Here is a 19,163-nt window from a genome sequence, read left to right as displayed (position 1 = left end):
GGGACTGACAGTGTCTGGTGTTGCTGCCACAACAGGAGGAAATCTCATCATCTGTCACCTTCATCGGAGCTGGAGACACCACTTTGGACTGCTGAGTGCAGCTGGATCCCATTCCTTCTTGGATTCTTGGAGTGCTCCCCACCCTGAGTTTGCTACAGGCTTGTGCAGGTACAAATCTCCTTCATTTAACTTATTCTAAAGAGTGACTGTCACTGCTGGGGGCTGGGTGCCCAGCACGATCAGCCCTCCTGCTTCTGCCAAAGCAGGGCCCTCGCAGGGCTGCAGGATGCTCATCTCCCTCTGGTGTGAGATGTGGGGTCTCACCTCCCTCTGCTGTGAGATTTGGGGTTCCATCTCCCTCTGGTGTGAGATGTGGGCTCTTCTCTCTCTCTGCTGTGAGATTTGGGGTTCCATCTCCCTCTGGTGTGAGATGTGGGCTCTTCTCTCTGCTGTGAGATTTGGGGTCCCATCATCCGTCTGGTGTGAGATGTGGGCTCTTCTCTCTCTCTGCTGCGAGATGTGGGGTCCCATCTCTCCCCTGCACCCTCAGGAGAACAATATTTAGCAATTCCCACTCCAACCAGCTCCAGGTGAAGGAACAGCACCTTTCCTGCCCTCCCAGGGAGCCCCCTGAGCTGGATCTCGAGGGCAGCAGGGGCATGGTCCCTGTGCCAGCTGCAAAGGCCTCGCTGGGCTGGTGTGAGATCCCTGTTGCCTCTTCCCCCACAGAAGTGACCATGTTTAGCACCACCAGGAATGACAATTTTTCAGCCAAGTGGCCCAATGAGGCTCAGCCTTTGGACTCAGCAGATGGATGGTTTAGGGCCCTGGGAAGGAGCAGGGATCACCAAGGTCAGGAAATTGAATATCAGCAATCGGTGTTTGCTGCAAGCTGCACATATGGATTTCAACCTCTCGGCCTTTGCAGCAGTTCCCTGCTGGGCTCTTCAACAGGAGGAGGGAAAGGGGAAAGAAAACCAGTCTGATGTGGTTTCTCAGAGCTGGATTAAACCACAAGCACCGAGCAATCCTCGTGGTGAAGGTGTTCCAGGCAGTTCCACGGGGCTGAGAGGCTGCCCTGTGTCAGCACTGCTGCTCTCACTGAAGCCGTGGCTGGATGCAGAATGGGGACAGCTCTCTGAGGACTCATTCCTCTGCTACACTGTGTAATTCCAGCACTTTGGACTGCCAGGTTTGGGGAGAACTTCACTATTTAGCAGTGGTTTTCCCCCCAAGAAGCTCAAAAAGAGGGGCTGGAGACCCATTGTGCAATTGGCAGCAGTATTGATCCTCGACAGGCAGGAGAAATCTGTTAAGCCAAAAAGCAGGAAGGCACCTGCAGTCATTTCTATTTAATTAATGTATTTCTTCAGTGCAAACTCACTGAAGGGCAGCACACTGGTTTTGTAAGGGTTAGAGCTGGATCCAGGGATGCTGCAATTGATGGGACAGAGGCTGATGATGGCATGAGGGCTGGGCTTTGCACTGGAGCTGCTCCTGCCCAGCTCCTCGAGGGCTTCAGGGTGGAAAAGTAGCTGGGAATCCTGGCTGTACCACGTGCTGGATTGCTTTTTGGTGTGGTTTATTGTCCCACAGCCAGGCTTGGCGTCCTCCATCCTAGGAGGTGTTCTAACGAGGAGATGGTTCCTCTCCAAGACCTCTGCAGGTATTCACAGAGTTTGCCCCAGCCAATGTGTCCAGTTTTGGGGAGAGGTTTCAGGCAGAAGCACAGCACATGGCAGGGCACCACCGAAACCTGCACAGCCCACCCAGGCACCCTGCCACAGCAACAGCACCCCGTGCCAAATTCCCCACAGCCGGCGTGGTCATTAGACAGGAGTCGAGGACAAAAGAAGACGCCTGCTTCACAACATCGATCTGCAGAAATAAATCGAGTTACAGAAAGGCAAAATAATGCTGTTTGCTTTAGGGCACGGCTACATTTAGATTCTAATTTTCCCTGTGCAATTCATTTAAGACAAAGGCTCCGCAGCACAAAATGTCCTTGAACGCAGCAGAGCCGGAGCAGCTCCTGTGTAACATGGACCCAAAGTTAATGAGATGAGAGGAGTGCTTTGAGGGGTGTACCTTTGTCCTATTTGCCTGCAGTGCGATATTCTATAAATGGATGCCATATGGCCGTACACTTAATGGTATGGATTAGACTGGGAGTGGATGAGCCACTCAAAGGCAAGAATGTCCCAGAGGATTGCTTTCTATAGCCTGTGACTTAATGATTTGATGCACGAGGCTTGTTGGTCCAAATTTAGTCCTGGGAGTCAGTGAGCTGCTTCAGAGGAACATCTGACCATAGTTCTGTGTGTTTATGTGTCGTTCATGTTTGCCAAGGTATTCCTTGGGAAGCCCTGCTCCAGGGGTTTGGGAGGCCTTGCTGCAGAACCCAAGCTGCTCCCAGCCCCACCAGCCGAGTCCCAGCTCCATAGCTGGGATGGATTGGATGGAGAGGGGATTTTTATGAATGACAAGGCAAGGGGGAATGGCTTAAAACGGAAATAGGGGAGACGTACATGAGATACTAGGGAGAAATTTCCCCCTGTGAGGGTGGGGAGACCCTGGCACAGGGTGCCCAGAGAAGCTTTGGCTGCCCCTGGATCCCTGGAAGTGTCCAAGGCCAGGTTGGATGGGGCTTGGAGCAACCTGGGGCAGTGGAAAGTGTCATCCTGGCACAGGATGATCTTTGTGGTCCCTTCCAACCCAAACCATTCCATTATTTAATTTTGCCTTCGTCCTGAGTCAGAGGGACCAGTGCCCTCCAGCTGGGTGACACCTGCCTTGGGATGAAGGGGGCACCTGATGGGATCTGCTCTCGTTCCTACACTTCACCAAGCCATGGTCCTTCCCTACCCTTGGCTCTGATCCATCCCCCTTCCCTGGAGCCCTCAGCCCATCCCAGGGGATCTTGCCTGGCTCAGGGCTGTGAAGTGCAGGTTTGGGCCTTGAAATGCAGCTCTGGGCCATGAAAAGCAGCTCTGGGCTGTGAAGTGCAGCCCAGAGCTGCTGGAACACTTCCCCAGCCTGTCCCAGGAGTTAAATGAAGCTCACTCAGCACCTGGCCTAGAAGCCAGGCACAAACCCTGGCCGTTGCTTAGCATCATCACAACTCTGAGAGCTAAACATTTCCCTTTCTTCCTTTGCTGTTACTTCCCTGACCTTCATTAGTTCTGCAAGCACTGAGTGCTGAGCCCATATGGAGACAGTTATCATAAAATACTGAATCCTGGCCCCTTAATTAGCTCCTCATTATCTGAGAGCTCCATATTGAAGCATTAAGAACTTGCGAAGCAATTTGTTGAGTTTCCAATTAAAACTTTTTCAAATATTGAGCCCCTTTAATACTTCGTGTTTACAAATTGCCTTGGACCCACACCAACGCACACATTTCTTTCACTGGGGAAATACAGCCCAGGAGCTGAGGGTTATTAGCATAAAACCCTGGGTTTCAATAAAGTCATAAACCGTGTCAGGGAGGCTGCTCTTTTTATACCTGATACAATAGAGATGCTTCTGAATGAGTGCAGAGGAGTTAGAATCATTAAGAGGGCAATTAGAGGCTGATTTCCTAATGACTCCACTCTCACAGCACTGTAACAACAAATGTACCCATCCCTCGTTATATTAATTGACCTTGGATGTGCTTCTGCCTGTTGACAGCTCTTGAGACCCTCTGTTCCAGCACATTGCAGGCTCAGGACCATCCGGAAGAAGTAAAAGCCAGATGGGCATGGATTATATTCCGTGGATCACACAAGCTGGGAGCTGGAGGAGTGCAGCTGCAAACACAGGAGGGAAATTGGGTCTTCTGTGAAGCACAGATGGGTCCATGGCCGGATTTACCGTGGTGGCCAAAAATCTGAGGAGGTGAGTGACCACTTGACAAGCCCAGGGATGAGGTCTTCCTAAAATCTGCAGAGAAGGGGAGCAGCTGTGGTTCTGCCGACCTGAAGAGGGATTAAGGGATGTGCTGAAAACCTCTCAAACGTGGTTCCTCAGACTTTCGGAAGGGATGGCGGCGCTCCCATCACATCCATGAGGATAAAGGAGGGATGCAGCAGAACAGGCACCAGCCCTCACCCCAAACTGCATCTTCCTCCTGAAAAACAGTGCTGGGAAGAAGAAATTCATGGCTGGTAGGAGTCTGCTGTGTAACCACCACGGGAGGACAGAGAGAAGTGGCTTTGGGGTGTGGCAGAGCTGTGCCAATACCCCACGAGCTACAACCTGAGCTGGGCTTTTGTTCTCAGCCCAAGCGGAGCACTTGTGATAATACAGCGCTGATCTTCTCTGGGACGCTGTAAAGCCGGGAGCTGATCTGGATTGAACGTGTCATTTGTATTCCCACGCTGGTTTTGAACAAATCTGTCAAATCAAACCAAAAAAAGGAACAAAAAGAGGAGCGATTGCATAAGGAACTGCCTGGGCCGGCAGCCGCGGTCACCGATGGCTCCGTGAGTTTGGTGTCCTCAGGGACAGGTCTGGGACAGGGAGCAGCATCCCAGACCAGCAGCTGGGACCTCTCCATAGGTTTGTCCAGAGTCTGCTGCTTCCTGCTGGTCCTCAGCATCCTGCCAGCTTCGAGAGTGAATCAGCTCCATCTCTCCAGGCAAGGGCTGAGCTTTTTCTCACCCTCCTCCTGCCTTTTTGATCTGGCTTTTAGAGAACCTCCTCACTCTGAGGAGAATCTTTCCATTTATCCCATTTTGGCGCTTTCTGAGCTACCAGAAAAGGCGTCTGCAGGCAGAGCAGCACCGTGGGCCCTTCCTCAAATGCTCACAGAGGCGAGGGGCCTTGGGGAGAGGAAACACAGATCTGCCATCTGTGGCAACTCAGCGCTTACCAGTCATTCTGCACCGGGACACTGTCACTCGGAATTGAATGTTGCTTCCTCTCCGTGGCCTGAGCAGCCTCCAATTCCCATCAAATTGGCCCTGGCATTCCCTAATAAAACAGACACCCTGTGGCTGCACGAGTCACTCAGAGGGGCCAGGGAGGTCCCCTCTGGAGGGAGGCGTTCAGTTAATTCAAGTTTTATTGCAGTTCTGCAGTGCGGAGCCATGCGGAGGAGGCTCGGTGGCTGTGCTGGGGTTTTAAAGGAGCAGCTGGGCAGGAATTTGCCAGGGATCCTGGCCGGGAGGAGCTGTGCTCTGCTGAGGGAGCAAAGTCCAGGGAAATACAGGGATGAGCAAGGAATAGCGTGGGATCACCTGGCAGCAAACACTGGAGGAGGAAAGGACAGATCTGCCGTGGTGAGAGGGACACGGGGTGGCTCTGGGCACTTTGGGAAGTGAGATTTGGGTGAGTCCTGCAATCCAAGAGGAGTGTTCCTGGAGAAAAGGTGTTAGGTGAGGCCCACTGTCTTCAAGCACAAATATTTGTGCTCTCAAATAAAATTTTCTCTTGCAAACCCCACCTGAGGGCTGGCAGCAGAAGAGAAACTCTTCCAGACACCCACATTCCTTCTTTCCTGGCATTTCTGGCATTTCCCCTGAAACACCCGGAGCAGTGGATACAGCAGTGGCCAGAGGTATTTGGGATTTGCAGGGGATGGAGCCAAACAGGGCTGGGATCCTCTGGGACAGCTGTGGTGGCAGCAGTGATGATGATGATGATGATGATGATGATGATGATGGTGACACCAGGCCAGGTGTACACCTCTGTCTCCTCACTGGCTCTCCTCTGGGGATTTTAGGATCTCTTATCCCTGGGAAGAAAACCAGCCCTTGCAAACAGAGGATGTTGTGCAGGAGGAGATCCCAAATTCTGCTGAGCATTCCCCAGTCTGCAACAGAGGCCAGGTGCCGGTGTTTGCAGGTGTTTCAGGGGTCTGGGGTGTGTTTGCAGGTGTTTGGGGTGTGTTTGCAGGTGTTTGGTGTGTTTGGGGTGGTTTTGGGGGTGTTTGGGGTGTGTTTGAAGGTGTTTGCAAGTGTTTGGGGTGTGTTTGGGGTGTGTTTGCAGGTGTTTGGTGTGTTTGGGGTGGTTTTGGAGGTGTTTGGGGTGTGTTTGAAGGTGTTTGCAAGTGTTTGGGGTGTGTTTGCAGGTGTTGGGTGTGTTTGCAGGTGTTTGGTGTGTTTGGGGTGGTTTTGGAGGTGTTTGGGGTGTGTTTGAAGGTGTTTGCAGGTGTGTCTGGGGTGTGTTTAGAGGTGTTTGGGGTGTGTTTGCAGCTGTTTGCAGCTGTTTGCAGCTGTTTGCAGCTGTTTGCTGCGTTCCCAGAGCAGCCCTCGCTGCAGCAGCAGCAGCAGCAGCAGAGGAAGCTGAAGCGCTGTAAACCAGCAGGGCTCCGTGCCCAGATTCCAGCCACAACACTTGCTTTGGGAAACTCGATAAACTGGGGTTTTTTTGCACAGGAAAAAGCCGCCAGCCGTTTAATTACCAGCCCTCGTCACCGCGTTACCGTAACGGGAGCGAATCGCGCTGCTCTGCCGCTGCCAGATGTTCCCATCCCCGCTCCCTCCAGCAGCCACGGGCTCCCCGCTGCCCGGTCCAGCCCCGGGCACGCATAAAGCCGGGATAAAGAGCTAGAAAATGTTCCAGCCCTCGGCGTAAAAATAGCCCCGCGCAGCTCGAGCAGATGGGAGAAAACCTGCGGCAGGGCAATCAGCGAAGGGTCAGCAGGAAATTTGTCCTGGGGGTGATGGTGTCTAATGGACTGTGTGAGGAGCTGAAATGCTCTGCTGAAAGCTGGAAAGAGGCCACCAGAGCTGGCAGTGCTCGGCGATGCTCTAATGCGGTTTATTTAAATAATAAATAGAGTGTTAATGCCGGGATTGCGGGCTGTTAAGGCAGGATTTTTGGGGGTGCTGCGGGAGGTGTAGCAGGGAGGTGTGGTAGGTGCTCTACATCCACCTCGAGCCTCACAGGAGTGCTCGAGCACTGCAGGAAGTCCTGGTTTGAGCTGGTTTGGGGTTCATGGTCTCCCAGACCAGTTTGGGTTGGAAGGAATCTCAAATCTCATCTCCTTCCACCCCGGGGATTTTCCCCAGCCCAGGTTGCTCCAAGCCCTGTCCAGCCTGGGCCTCAGCCCAGCTGCAGCTGAAACTCTGTGAGGACATCGAACTCAGTGGGTCATTAATTCCCTGGAAGCATTAACGAGGGGAAGGAGGGACACCCCATGGGAACACCCCCAAAAATATCCTTCAGTGGGGACCTGAGTGTAAGTGGAAGGGAGAAGAAGTACAAGCCCAAGGAACTTGGAGCAGTTCATCCCATAGCAACAAGCCCGTTCAACAGGAGGAGCATGTTCACAGCAGAGCCCTAAAAAAGGAGCTGTTAAAATAAACATTGGCATATCTCACACCTCCCTCTTCCCTGAAGGACGCTCCCTGGAAACACATGTGGACAAACAAGGGAAGGGAAGGGAAGGGAAGGGAAGGGAAGGGAAGGGAAGGGAAGGGAAGGGAAGGGAAGGGAAGGGAAACAGGGATGAAGAGGGAGATGAGAGGGATTCTAATTAAGTGCTGAAATTAATCTCTGCTGTCTTTCAGTATCTGGTAAGTCGAACCATTCGGTGTCTCTGTTGTTCACTGACGAATCCAGAGAGCATCTGGTCATGTTCTCCCTTTGCTTTTTATATCCTAAAATACTCCATGAGTTTCTGTGGAGTTTTTGCCCTAAATATCCCACTTCAGGCAGGTGACAGAGGCCCTGTAACCTCTCTGCGAGCACCCTTCGAGCTTTCAAGTTCCAGGAGGTTTTCCCTGCTTTATGTGTGGTGCTGTGCTACATGGAGAGATAAAAAAAAATCCCATTTTTCTTTTATGAACCGGAATAAAACTCCTGGAGCCTTTACAGGACTGTTCTGGGCCTGCTTAGGATGTCCTGGGGTGGATGATTTGAGCAGCAAAGTTCTGTGCTCTGGGAAATCCATCTCTCTTCTGGGAACTCCATCTCCCCTCACTCTGGGCACACAGCCCCTTGCAGGCGCAGCTGGGAGGTCACAGATGCTTTTTGGAAATCCCCAAATTCCCTACCTGCCTGCAGATATCACACATTGTGTCCGGCGACACCCCAGACAAGCAGAGTCACGTTTGCACATGCTCATCTCCCAGGAAAAGCCGGGATAATGGGATTTTGGAGTGAACATCACACTTGCACTTCCATCCCATCCTCTTTCCCCTCTTTTTGTTTGTATCTTGGCATCAGGGCAGGCCCAAACACCAACGTGTCACCGTCACCACGGAGCAGCTGGAAGAGTGATGAGATCAGAGAGCAGGGCAGGAGTGAGGGAGTTCATCTTCCCTCCACACACAGCACTGGGGAAACCACTGGGAAATAAAAAACGCTCCAATAAATCAAATTGTGCCTGCTGTGGATGCAATAACAGCAGCAGGTGGAGGGGGAAGTTTGCTCTGATGCCCGTGCCTGGGATGCCATGGCTGGGAGCTGGGCAAATTCCATGCACGATTCCAACAGCAGGGCTTGGGAATGTGGGAGACACCCAGAGCTGTGCAAAGGCCTGGGAGGCCTCACTCCTGCTGAATTCCCTCCTGTGCTGAAGTTATCCACACTTTCAGGGTATTTCCCTCTCACCCTGGGAATGGGTTTAACTCCGAAATGGGGTTGTTGAGGAAAGCTCGTTAAGGGGGATTCAGCGGGCAGCAAGAACAGCCAGCTTCTCCTTGCTAATCCACCATTTCCCATGGAAAACACAGGTGCAAGGAGACTTTCTGCAAGCCCTCAATCCAACTGCTTTTGGAGGAGCAACAAGCAAGGCTTGAACGAGGAGGTGGGAGCAGGGTGGGTTGTCACCTCCTCCCTGTGCTAGGGAGAAGTCTCCGGGGGTGGAAGGAGATGAGATTTAAGATTCCTTCCAACTCACACCAGTCTGGGATTCCACGAACCCAAAACCAACCCAAACCAGGACTTTCTGCAAGGCTGCGGGTTGGACACCCCACCTCCTGTTGCATAATCGCTGGGCTGAGGAGAAAGCGCCTGATAACGACTTCCCACTCACACGTCCAAAGCCCACAAATGGCTCCTCGCCCCGGTGGAACAGAAGATTGTGAGACTGCCAGGAATAGGTGGCAATGAAATAATGAGTGCTGCAGCCCACTCCCATCTGCCAGAGAAAAATCCCGCCCGAGTGAAAGCCGGGAGGAATCGCCTCATCCTACATCCTCCCCTGGGCATCAGCACCTGCTCCATTCTCCACATTCCAGTATTCCAGCAGGGTGGGCAGCGCTTTTCCCGAGGCAGGAGGAATTGCTGGTTGCAAATGGAAGTGCTGGAATGCAGACATCTGGCTGACACAGCCACGCGTTCACCTCACAATACGATGTTGGCAATGTTGCATGAAAACATTGATGAAAAATGAAGCCAGACACTGAGAGGGGGGAAAAAAAAATGTGTAAAACTTTGGCATTCAGTCTTGCATTGCTTTGAACATGGCCGAGTGGGTTTGGAGGATAAAACAGCAAGGGACCGGGTCTGCTGATGGAAAAAAATCAGCAAAAATCAATGTATAAATCAGGGCCCCTTTGCAGCAGCTGCGCTGACACGGCTGTGGCTGCTCCAGTGGGTGTGGAACCACCCTCGAATCCTGTTTTGGGGCAGATCAACACCTCTCAGGACTCAAATGTCCCCAGGCTGCCTCATGCCCAGGTCCTTTGGGTGGCTTTGCTGTGAGCTGGGCGGGTTTGGGGCTCAGCAAGGCGGTGATGTCCCCACCACACCCCCGGGTTTGCAGGTGCTTGTGTGCGTTTGTTAATTGGATAAATTACTTCACCTCTGCAGCTTTTCCACAGCCTTCTCAGAGGACACCTGGCTTGGGCTGGAAGGCGAGAGCGCTCCCGTGGGGTTTGGGATGGTGTGCAGGACTGGGGGGGACACTGCTCTCTCCTGGGATAACCCCCAAAGGTAGGAAAAGAAATAGTTAATGGTAAAAATCCTTTTCATCAGCTTGTGTTTGTCTCCTGTGCCTGAGGAGTTGGAGCAACACAAGCTGCAGGTGATTCACGGTGGCAGGGAGAGGCAGGAGCAGCTCCACTCGTGTTGCCACTCTCTGCCCTGAGTGAGCCCCTCATTCCTGGGAATGTGGTGATTCCTGGGGATTTCTTTCCCCCTTAAAGTGCTGCCTTTGCTTTTAACCTCTGTGGTTGCGTTATCAAAGCCGCGTTGGAGAAACGCAGCGCTGGGAGCTTTGGGTCAGGGCAAACACAGCCCCCTTCCCCCTGCCAGGGTTTTTTGGAAGGCTGGGAATGTGAGTTTCCGAGGAGCTGGTCCTGAGCAGAGACCTTGCCATGTGTACAGAGAGTGCTGATTCACCTCGCTGCCACTGGAGACAAAAGAACATCTAATTAAGTCGGCCGTGTATAAATAAATGTACCAAGTACAACCTCGGGAGCGCAGAACAGCACTGGAAAACCTCAGAAATGCACAATATGCTTTTCCCCTCCCTGGCAGGGCTGGAGCTCACCTCTGGGACCACCCTTTTGTTTAGAAATATCAAAGAATGGGATTTTTTGATTCATTTTTCTGTTGCAGTATTAGTTTTTTGCACCAAAATTCAGTAATTTCCTCTGTCCCTGCAGTTCAGCTGAGCCTCGGGTACACCAAGGCTTTGATAACCCTCCAAATCTAACTCAGAGCAGGGTCCACTTCCCAGCTCTATCCAAGGGTGCATGGGGTCTGCATCCCTTTTTTGGAAGAGAGGGAAAAACAACAGCAAAACCAAGAAAAACAGAGCAATTAATTACTGGTGCTTCTCTAATTGCCGGCACCCGCTGCACTGATGGCCAGGCTGATGTGCCGGCAGCTGCGGGACGGCACCGGCTCTGTGTGTTAATTAACCTCATTAAAGGGCTTTGCGTTGGACTCAGGAGTAGGTGAGACCCTGCGTAGTCCCGAGTGGGAGCTGGGAATGATTTGGCTTTTTTGGTCCAATCCCCAGCTGTGCGGTGCGGCTGCGGGGGTTCCCCCTGCACGTCCCTCTGTTCCCAGGGTTTTTGACCTGCTGGTGGTTGCCTGACATTTTCCCACCCTGAGCTGAGCGTTCCTGGCCTCTGGACGTGCACAGCCATCAACTCTTCCCCGCGGAAGTCTTTCCCATAAAACCCTTCCTCGTTATTTTTACGGCCCTTTTTCCCTCCTCCAGCCCTGGCTGTTAACATGCCGGGAGAGGCCTTGGTTGTGTTTTGAGGCGATTGGTTTTGATGGCATAACGAGGCTGATAAATCACCACCTTGGCCAGGAGCTTTGGGTGTTTGTGAGGAAAGAAAGCCCTCGGTGTCTTCCTTCTGCCACGCTCGTGGGGGTTTTTATGGTGCCTTCAGGGTGACAGCAGGAAAAATCATGGGAGGTGTCCCTGCCCAGGGCAGGGGGGTGGAATGGGATGGTCCTTAAGGTCTTTTCCACCCCAAACCAGTTTGGGATAATGGGAAGAATCCTTGGCTGCCCTGGTGCCATCCTGCTGCCCTTGGTGGCCATGCCCAGGAGGAGGTGGCTGTCCCTTGCTGAAGGCAGTGAATTAAAGCAGGATGACTTTTGCCAAGGACCTTTTTTTTTTGAGGCAGCACAGCACAAATCATCTCCAGGAGTCTGACTGATTAAAAGTGAGCAGATCTGAAAGTTCTTGCAAGTGAGTAATAATATTAATAATAACAACAACAACCTCTCCCTCTGGCTGCTCCAAAAGGTGGGCTGGGAGATGATAATTAAATCCACAATCTATGCACACCCCCACTGCTTCCCAGAGCCTGCTGCTTTCCGGGGGTGATGCTGCTCCAGCCCACGTCCCACGCTGGCTGTGCAGGAATTGTCACTGTCCCAGGCTCACAGGCAGCTGCTTAATTGCACCAGCAAGGTTTTTTTTAATTTTTCCTACATTGCCTCCATCTGATAAGGTCAAGCCCACCTTGAGCACAGCTGCTCTGCTGTCTGTTCCTCTTTGGGATCCACGGAGGACGCAGCTGCTCTGACCTTTCACATAAACCTCGTTAAAGGTGACCAAGGAATGCACAAAATACAACTCCCAGAGCCGTTTGAATGAAGTGGTTTGGGTGTGATTCCCAAAGAATCACTCAGAGGGGAAGGGCTCCCAATGGCTTCCATGGAAAATCAAGATAAGTAGGGATAGGCAACCTGCAGGAAGAACATCCCTGGCTACAACTGGAATTGTATGGCTAGAAAAGGAAACACAGAATCAGCAGCCAGCCTGCTCTGGGCTCTTCAGCAAGGCTGGGGTTTTAATTCTATTTATCTTTTTTGAAGTTGGGACTGGCTCTGTTGAAGGAATGAAAAATTAAGGCGGATTTTCCAACGTGTCCTTGCAAGGCCATTGCTGTGACCCGGTGGAGACTTCCAAGGGCTTGGCCGTGGCTCAGGTGTGAAGGTGAGAGCTACAAAATGCCCCTGGGAGGTCCTGGCTCAGCATCACCCGGCTGCTGGTGCAAACCTTGGCCACCTCCACCAACACCACGAGCTCAGAGCCTCTTCCTCAAGGGAAGAACCAGATGCGACCTGGTGCCTGCAGAGAGCTACACTGACCCATTTTCCTCTGGCTGATGGATACAGGCACTGGGAAAAGCTCCATAGCAACTGGATGTGCACAGTTTAATTATGAAATCCCCACGGTGCTCCCTTGCAAAGATAAATGGATCCAGGATATTTTTCCCCCCTCGCAGCCATTAGGAAAGCTCTATATTTAGAAGGTCCTGTCCCACTTTGCCGTGTGCCAAACAGCAGCACAGCCTGGGGAAGGGCAATGGGTGGGATGAGCATGTCCAGGTCAACACATGGAACATCCTTCTAGGAAGCTCTGGGAGCCTGAGGAATCTGGTTGTTATCCCATAGCATTTTGGGTGGCAAAACCAGTGCCAGGCACTCCCGATGGTGGTGGTGGCATTTCACACCCTTTTGAGCAGTGCATACAATGCCAGCTGTAACAGGGAACCCAATAACCCCATCCCAGGCGTTAGTCCCAGAAGGAGGGACAGATCCAGCAGCGCTGTTGAGTCAGTATCACCCCTGGAAGATCTCAGAAAAACGAGGCAGCAGCAGCAGAACTGTGTTAGTGAGACTGTCCTGGGTTCTTTCCTAGTTGTCTTTTGTTTGAGCTCTCCACAGCAGCTCAGGTCAGCTCTTAATACCTTCAGCTGTCCCTCCTGTCCCCTGGCACGGAGCACCGAGACGCAGCCAGTGAGAACTTTGAGATGGCATGATAAATAAAAGAGATGCTATTATTACAGCCCTCTCCTGTTTTCTGCTGCCATGGTATCTCTTCTCTCGTCTGACTTATTGCTGATGTCTTCTGTCAGCTCAGCTTGCCTCTCTCGGTGATGTGATTTATGGGCCGGGGAGGCAGAGCAGAAACACGGCAAAATTGCAAATGAGGGTGCTGGGAGGAGCAGGAGGAAAGACAAGGAGCGATTGTGATGAGGATGTGCAAACGGGTCCCTGCCCCGCCGCTCCGTGACAGGGGACCAGGGGATGGGGTTGGGCACAGCGTGCTCAGACAACCGAGCAGCCTCGCTCCAGGGCTCCAGCTCAGCACCTCCGAGCTGGGAGAAGCAAAACCTGGAGCAGGGACACAATTCCTTCTCACTTCCCGAGGTGAGCTGCCCATTCTACGTGTGAATGGGCTGGACCCTGGTCCTAAAGGTCCAGGCAGCAGCCGGCACTGCCCGGATCCAGCAGATCCAGCAGGAGCCTCAACTGCTGCAAATTCATCCTGTTCCTTTTGCTTCCAGGAGTTTGTCCTCTCTCATCCCTGTTTCTCTGCAGCCAAGGTGGTTTGGATGCGAGCAGGATACGCAGGAGAGAGAAACCACGGCTTTGGGAAGATGTCCTTGCTGGCAGCCCCTGCAGCACGGCAGGATGGTGCTATTTTCATTCCCAGGGCTGAGGCTCGTGAGAACTGAAAGCTGTTCCGCTCGGCCCTGTAGCCTCCTCGTGCTCCAGGTGCCTCTCACACATCCCTCCTGCTGCCAGCCCAAAACCTGGGAGGAATGTGGAAGGGCCGAGCAAACAGCCCCTGATTTTTGCTGGATTTCACTGCACCCTCCAGGAGAGCAGGGCTGGGGAGGGGGACTCGTGCCCACAGGGTGTGTGAGACCCTCTGTGTCACCCAGCAGAGCAAGCCCAGGAGTGTGAGCGAGTAACTGTGTGCTGGGGAGGGGAGAGCAAGCCCAAAACATTCCCTGTAATCCTCCCCAAAACTCAGGGAGAAGATGAGAAATGAGGATTTGCGTTAGAAATGAAAATTAAAGCAGGGCAGGGTTTCATTTCCTTGTGCTGAGCAGCGCAGGAATTCCAAAGGCTGCTCCCAGGCAGATGCTGCTGCTTTAATCTGGTCTTTTGGCCAGTTATGCACACGTGTACCAGTCCTGCTTGGATTACACTTTTCAAGGATTACAGCTCAAATCCAGCAGGGCTTTTAATGCCTGGAATGGGGCAGAGCAGCTGACATTAATATATTCCAGGAGGGCAAACCCAGCCGGCGCTGGGATTGTCATTAGAAAGTCTGATGGAGGATTATAATGCAACCTGCAGAAATCAGCCACACTGCTGCATCTCCAGCTGGGGAGGTTTTTTTTTTTTTTCTTGGGCCATGTCACCCAGTTCTAGATTCTGGATAATTATTCCAGAGAAAATCTGATGAGTGGAGCCGCCCTGGAATGCTAATGGAGGCTGCTGAGCCTGCCCAGGGACTCAGGTTGCTCTGCCATGAAGGGAATCCCAATTAGTGCCCTTGGGAGCCACCTGAGTGGGAGCCAGTGGAAAATTCAGCACGGGAGACTCTGCAAATACCCAAACAAACATCAATACCCAGGAGCTGGCAAGAGGAGCCAGGGAATTCTGCTGCTTTGTGTTGTGTTTGTGGATCTGGTCAGGCTGGTTTAACATCCAGCTGGAGAGACAAAGGTGCTCTATGGGTACATAAATATAAATTACATCCAAAGATTAGGTGATCTGTGGTGCCCTAGGAATCCTAGGATCCCTAGGGGGTCGATCCTTAGGAATCCAAGCATCCCTAGGAATTACTGTATTTTCCCAGTCAATCTTTTTCATGTTCCCCAAGATATGGGATGATGGTTGCAGGAGATTGAGTTGTGGGGGGTGACTGAATTACCATTTATCAGCAGCCACTAGGCAGAACCTCAAACCTTTAGGATCAAAATAAATGAAGAAAAAAAAAAAAAAACCACCACAAAAAACCCAACTCCTTTCTTTTCCAGTCATCTCAGGAAAGTCTGGATGGTGCAGCAATTCCCCAGCGCCCGGATCAAAACGTCTGCTTGCCGTAATACAAATGTGACAAAGCAAAGCAGGTAATTGCTGCTGTCAGCTGAGCAGAGCAGTAAATCTGTAGGAAAACCAGCGTTTCCTCGAGCAGGGAATGCCCGTTGGAAGTGAAGCTGCTCTGCAGCCATGCCGTAAGCAAGGAGGTGCCCCCCAGCGCAGAGCCACCGTGCAGCAGGACCTGGGGAGAGGACATTTCCTTGCCTGGGGTCTCATTCCATCTTTTCTGGCTTTGGAAGGATTAAATCTCTGCTGCCAAGGCTTGTTCCTCATCTCACGTGGGGAGGGTGCTAATTGAACTGAAGGGCCCGGGGCTGGCAGGAGGAACAGGTGAAAATGAATGGGGAAATGAGGAAAGGGATAATTGGCTTCCATGTGCCCAAAGCCACGAATTCCCTCTGGGTCAGGAGCACCTTCCTCGTGGTGGGGTTTGACCAGGAAGCTGCACCTGTGCCTGGGACCAAATCTGGGGCAGTGTCTTCAGTTTGTGAACTGGACAGAGGAATTGGGTGAGTACATCCTTCCCCAGTTTCCTTGGAGCAGCTCCAGTGTTGTGGAAACACAAGAAGTCCTGCCTGGAGGGATCCTCAGCATTCCCTCTCCAGAGCCTGGGTTTGGAAGCTGTTGCAGGGAATAAACTGGACATCCTTGAAGTTCATCCATCCTTCTGTCTGTTTTGGTCACTGGCAGTGTTGTGCCAAGGCAGAGGGGACTGTCACCTCCTCGGGGGTGACATTCCAGTTTGGGTGTGCTGTGGTTAGAGGAGGGAGTCACCAGGTGCTGACAGCACCAGCAAGGAAGGGTCAGACTCATGGAAAAATCGGGCTGGGGAGGATTTTGAGAGGAATCAAGGCAAGTTCAGCGATGCTGTGTAATTCCTGTATTTGCTTGAGCATCTCCTCTGAAGCAACAACTGTTACTCCATTCACTTGGGTTTGGAACAGGCTGCCCAGGGAAGTGCTGGAACCCCATCCTCGGAAGGGTTCAAAAATCCCATGGATGTGGCCCTTGGGGACAGGGTTTAGAGGTTGGACCCGATGATCTAAGAGGTCTTTCCCAGCCTAAATAATGCTGTGATTTTGTCTGCAGTGCCAGGAGTGCAGCCCACAAGTGACGCCCCAGCGCTAAACCGAGCCTGGTCATCAGAGCTGCTTTTAATTTCAATGTGGTTAATTATAAATATCTTAACTCTTGCTCAGGACAGAGGATCAGGCAGTAGCTGCAGTGATTTGCTTTCTCTGAGGCTGCTGTTTTTCCAGGAGTTCTCTAGGACACTGGAAAGCCCTTTGGAGTGAGGCTGCCAGCATGGTCACAGATCCTCCCCGGACCACTCCTCGCGTTGCTGGGCTGTGGGATGGCACAAGGATTTGTGGCATGAGGATATTTGGCAGAGCTTCAGCAGCTCCATGGCTGTGGCCAGGCACTGGCAGGGATGAGCTGAGCTCAGCTGAGCCTTCTGAGAGCAGAATCCTTTCATCCCACCTCTATTTGAAGGTAGAGAGAACTCAGGACGGCTCTGGTGCTGCAGAGGGAGGTGAGTTCAGTTGAGGACTCTGGCTTGAGTCATCTTGGCTGAAAATCACTCTGGGTAAACTTTCCATTCCAGTAGATTTAGGAAAGCAGAAATGAAGCTGCTTTGGGGATTTTTGGTGGTGGTAGAGGCTGATAAAATATTGAAGGGCCAGGCCATCTGTAACTGCTGCACGGGCTGGGGAGCACAAACACCAACTGGCCTGATGGACACCCATCCTCCAGGACAAGTGGCCAGGGTGACAGATGGCACAGCTTGCTAGGAATCTGCATCCTTTTTCCCCCATTTTTTGGGACTACCGCAGTCAATAAAGAGCAGAGGAGAACGCCCAGCGCTGGCTGAGGGCTCGGAGCAGAGCTCGGCTGTCTCGCTGTAACTTTATTTAAATAGATTGTTGTTACACACACACTTAATTAAAGCAAAGAACCGAAGGAAATTGTTTCCCTGGGGATGCAGTGTTGATGTGGGACAAAGGAAGACGTTGTCATGAGATTTTCCATCTTGGGATCCCGCAATCCTGTCTTGGAGGACTGTGTTGAGTAATTGGTGTCCCCTTGCTCAGACCTTTCCCGGGGGGCACAGGACACTGGGAACGCTCTTGGGTCCATCTAGCGGAATAATTAACTCCCAAGCAGTGTGAGAAGCCCTCTACAGATTAAGTCCTTAACTGCCATTTCAGGCTGGTGATGAGATGCTTCTTCCCATTTTTGCCAAAGAACAAACGAAAAGTTGAGTGTAATGAAAGCAAAACGCGAGGAAATTTCAATTTTCACTTGTGAAATGGAGAATCCTTGGGAGATTTGGGCTCCGTGTTCCCGCTCGGCTTCAGCTGCAGGCGGAGTTGAAAGAGCAGCACAATTTGCAGCACAAAGAGATCTCTCAGGCTGTGTTTGCTTGAGGTGGCCCGTGGCTACGAGCTCCTGCTCCAGCCCAGGGAGCCACTGGAACCTCCCGGAGAAGGCGACCGTAAATAGGCTGCTCTGATGTGTAAAGATGTTAAATGGGTAACAGACGAAGGAAAACCAACAAACACTGACAGAGTTTACAGCTCGGAGCTCCCAAAAGCAGGGCTGAGGGGCAGAAGTGATGCCCCAGTGAGGCGGAGTGGTCAGAGAGAGTTCCTCGGGTCCTCAGCTGGCTTTGCTGGGATGTGGGACAGAGGGAAGGTCAGCAGGACACGGGAATTAGGCAAGGAAACTTCCTCGTGGATTGAAATCTCTGCATGACCAATAGAGCGAGGCTCTAGCAAAATATTTTGGGTTCAAGTGTGATTTAAAAGAAACGTAGAGTTTTAAGACCATTCCTTTTTATGTAGAAAGCAAAATGCTTCTCCCAGAGTCCTACTTGGTTGTGCACATGGAGATTTTGGAATTAAATCCAGGAGGGACTGGGGTTTGGGAGAGCCCAGATATCCCAGGAAGGAGGAGAGATTGTCCTGGTCTTTCTTGGCAGCATCCCTTCCTTCGGGTGCAAGGGCAGAGGGGAAGGAGCTCAGGAGAAATTCTCATCCCAGATTGCCAAATCAGATTTTCATCTTCCTCTGCTGTTGTCACCCCATTTGCACCTTGCCAAATAAGAGCTTTGCCTTCTGCTTTGCTGGGACTCCCACAGAGTCTTGCTCAGCCTAAAGTTAGTCTGGGTCTAGAAAAAAGTCCTGAAGTGATCTTGGACTCTCCCTGAGAAACTGGGTTCAGTACCACAGCGTGTGCAGGCAGCCTGCAGAATGTGGGAGCTCCCAGGTGAGGCTTTGCCTCAGAGACCTGCTGAGCTGCTCTTGGCATCTGGGCCCTTCCATCCTGCCAAAATCTGGGACACTGAAGGGTTCCAAAGCTCCAAACCTCGGTGTTCCCAGGCCTTTCCTGTGTCTCCCTCACAGGCAGCTGTGGGAATGCATCAAAGAGCTTTTTCCATTCTTCTCCCCGAATGTTTTGTTCTCCTGCTGAGCCCGCCACAGGTGAAGCATCTCCTCCAAAACAAGCCTGGCAGGGGGGCAAATTCCGGGTGCTCTGGCTTCGCCTCTGGAATGACGCATTTTCTTTTCCCTGCGTTTCCCAAACAGCTTTTAGACTTTCTTTAACCTTTTCAAACTCCTTGCTAGCAGGGCTCGCTCTGCTATTTCCAGATTGAGCTGGCATTTTCTCAGGAAAATAGCCTTCCCGTAAAAATTGGTGATTTTCAGCAGCAACCATGGATTTATTGAAGGAAAGAATGGATTTTTCCATTGGGGGAATGGGAATGACGGCTCCCCAAGCAGGAGGAACCAGCCAGAGGGGCACCTTGCAGCTGCAAACCAGATCCCTCCAAAGAGATTTAGTTATTCTGAAATGATTTTTTGGTCAGGTTTTTTTTTTTCCCCTATAAAATATTCCACCTTTTTAAT

At 51.9% G+C, this 19,163-nt stretch overlaps 1 long non-coding RNA gene across 1 annotated transcript; it reads left to right on the top strand.

Moving 5' to 3' along the window:
- The first annotated feature begins 18 nt into the window (after positions 1–18).
- Positions 19–5,463, top strand: LOC125336888. Its single transcript, XR_007207873.1, has 2 exons — positions 19–168; positions 3,673–5,463. It is a non-coding gene; the product is annotated as an uncharacterized LOC125336888 (long non-coding RNA).
- Positions 5,464–19,163: the final 13,700 nt, after the last annotated feature.

Source organism: Corvus hawaiiensis, chromosome 21 (genome assembly GCF_020740725.1).
Source record: "Corvus hawaiiensis isolate bCorHaw1 chromosome 21, bCorHaw1.pri.cur, whole genome shotgun sequence".
Taxonomy (NCBI): Eukaryota; Metazoa; Chordata; class Aves; order Passeriformes; family Corvidae; genus Corvus; species Corvus hawaiiensis.
This window is presented reverse-complemented; position numbering and strand designations above follow the sequence as displayed.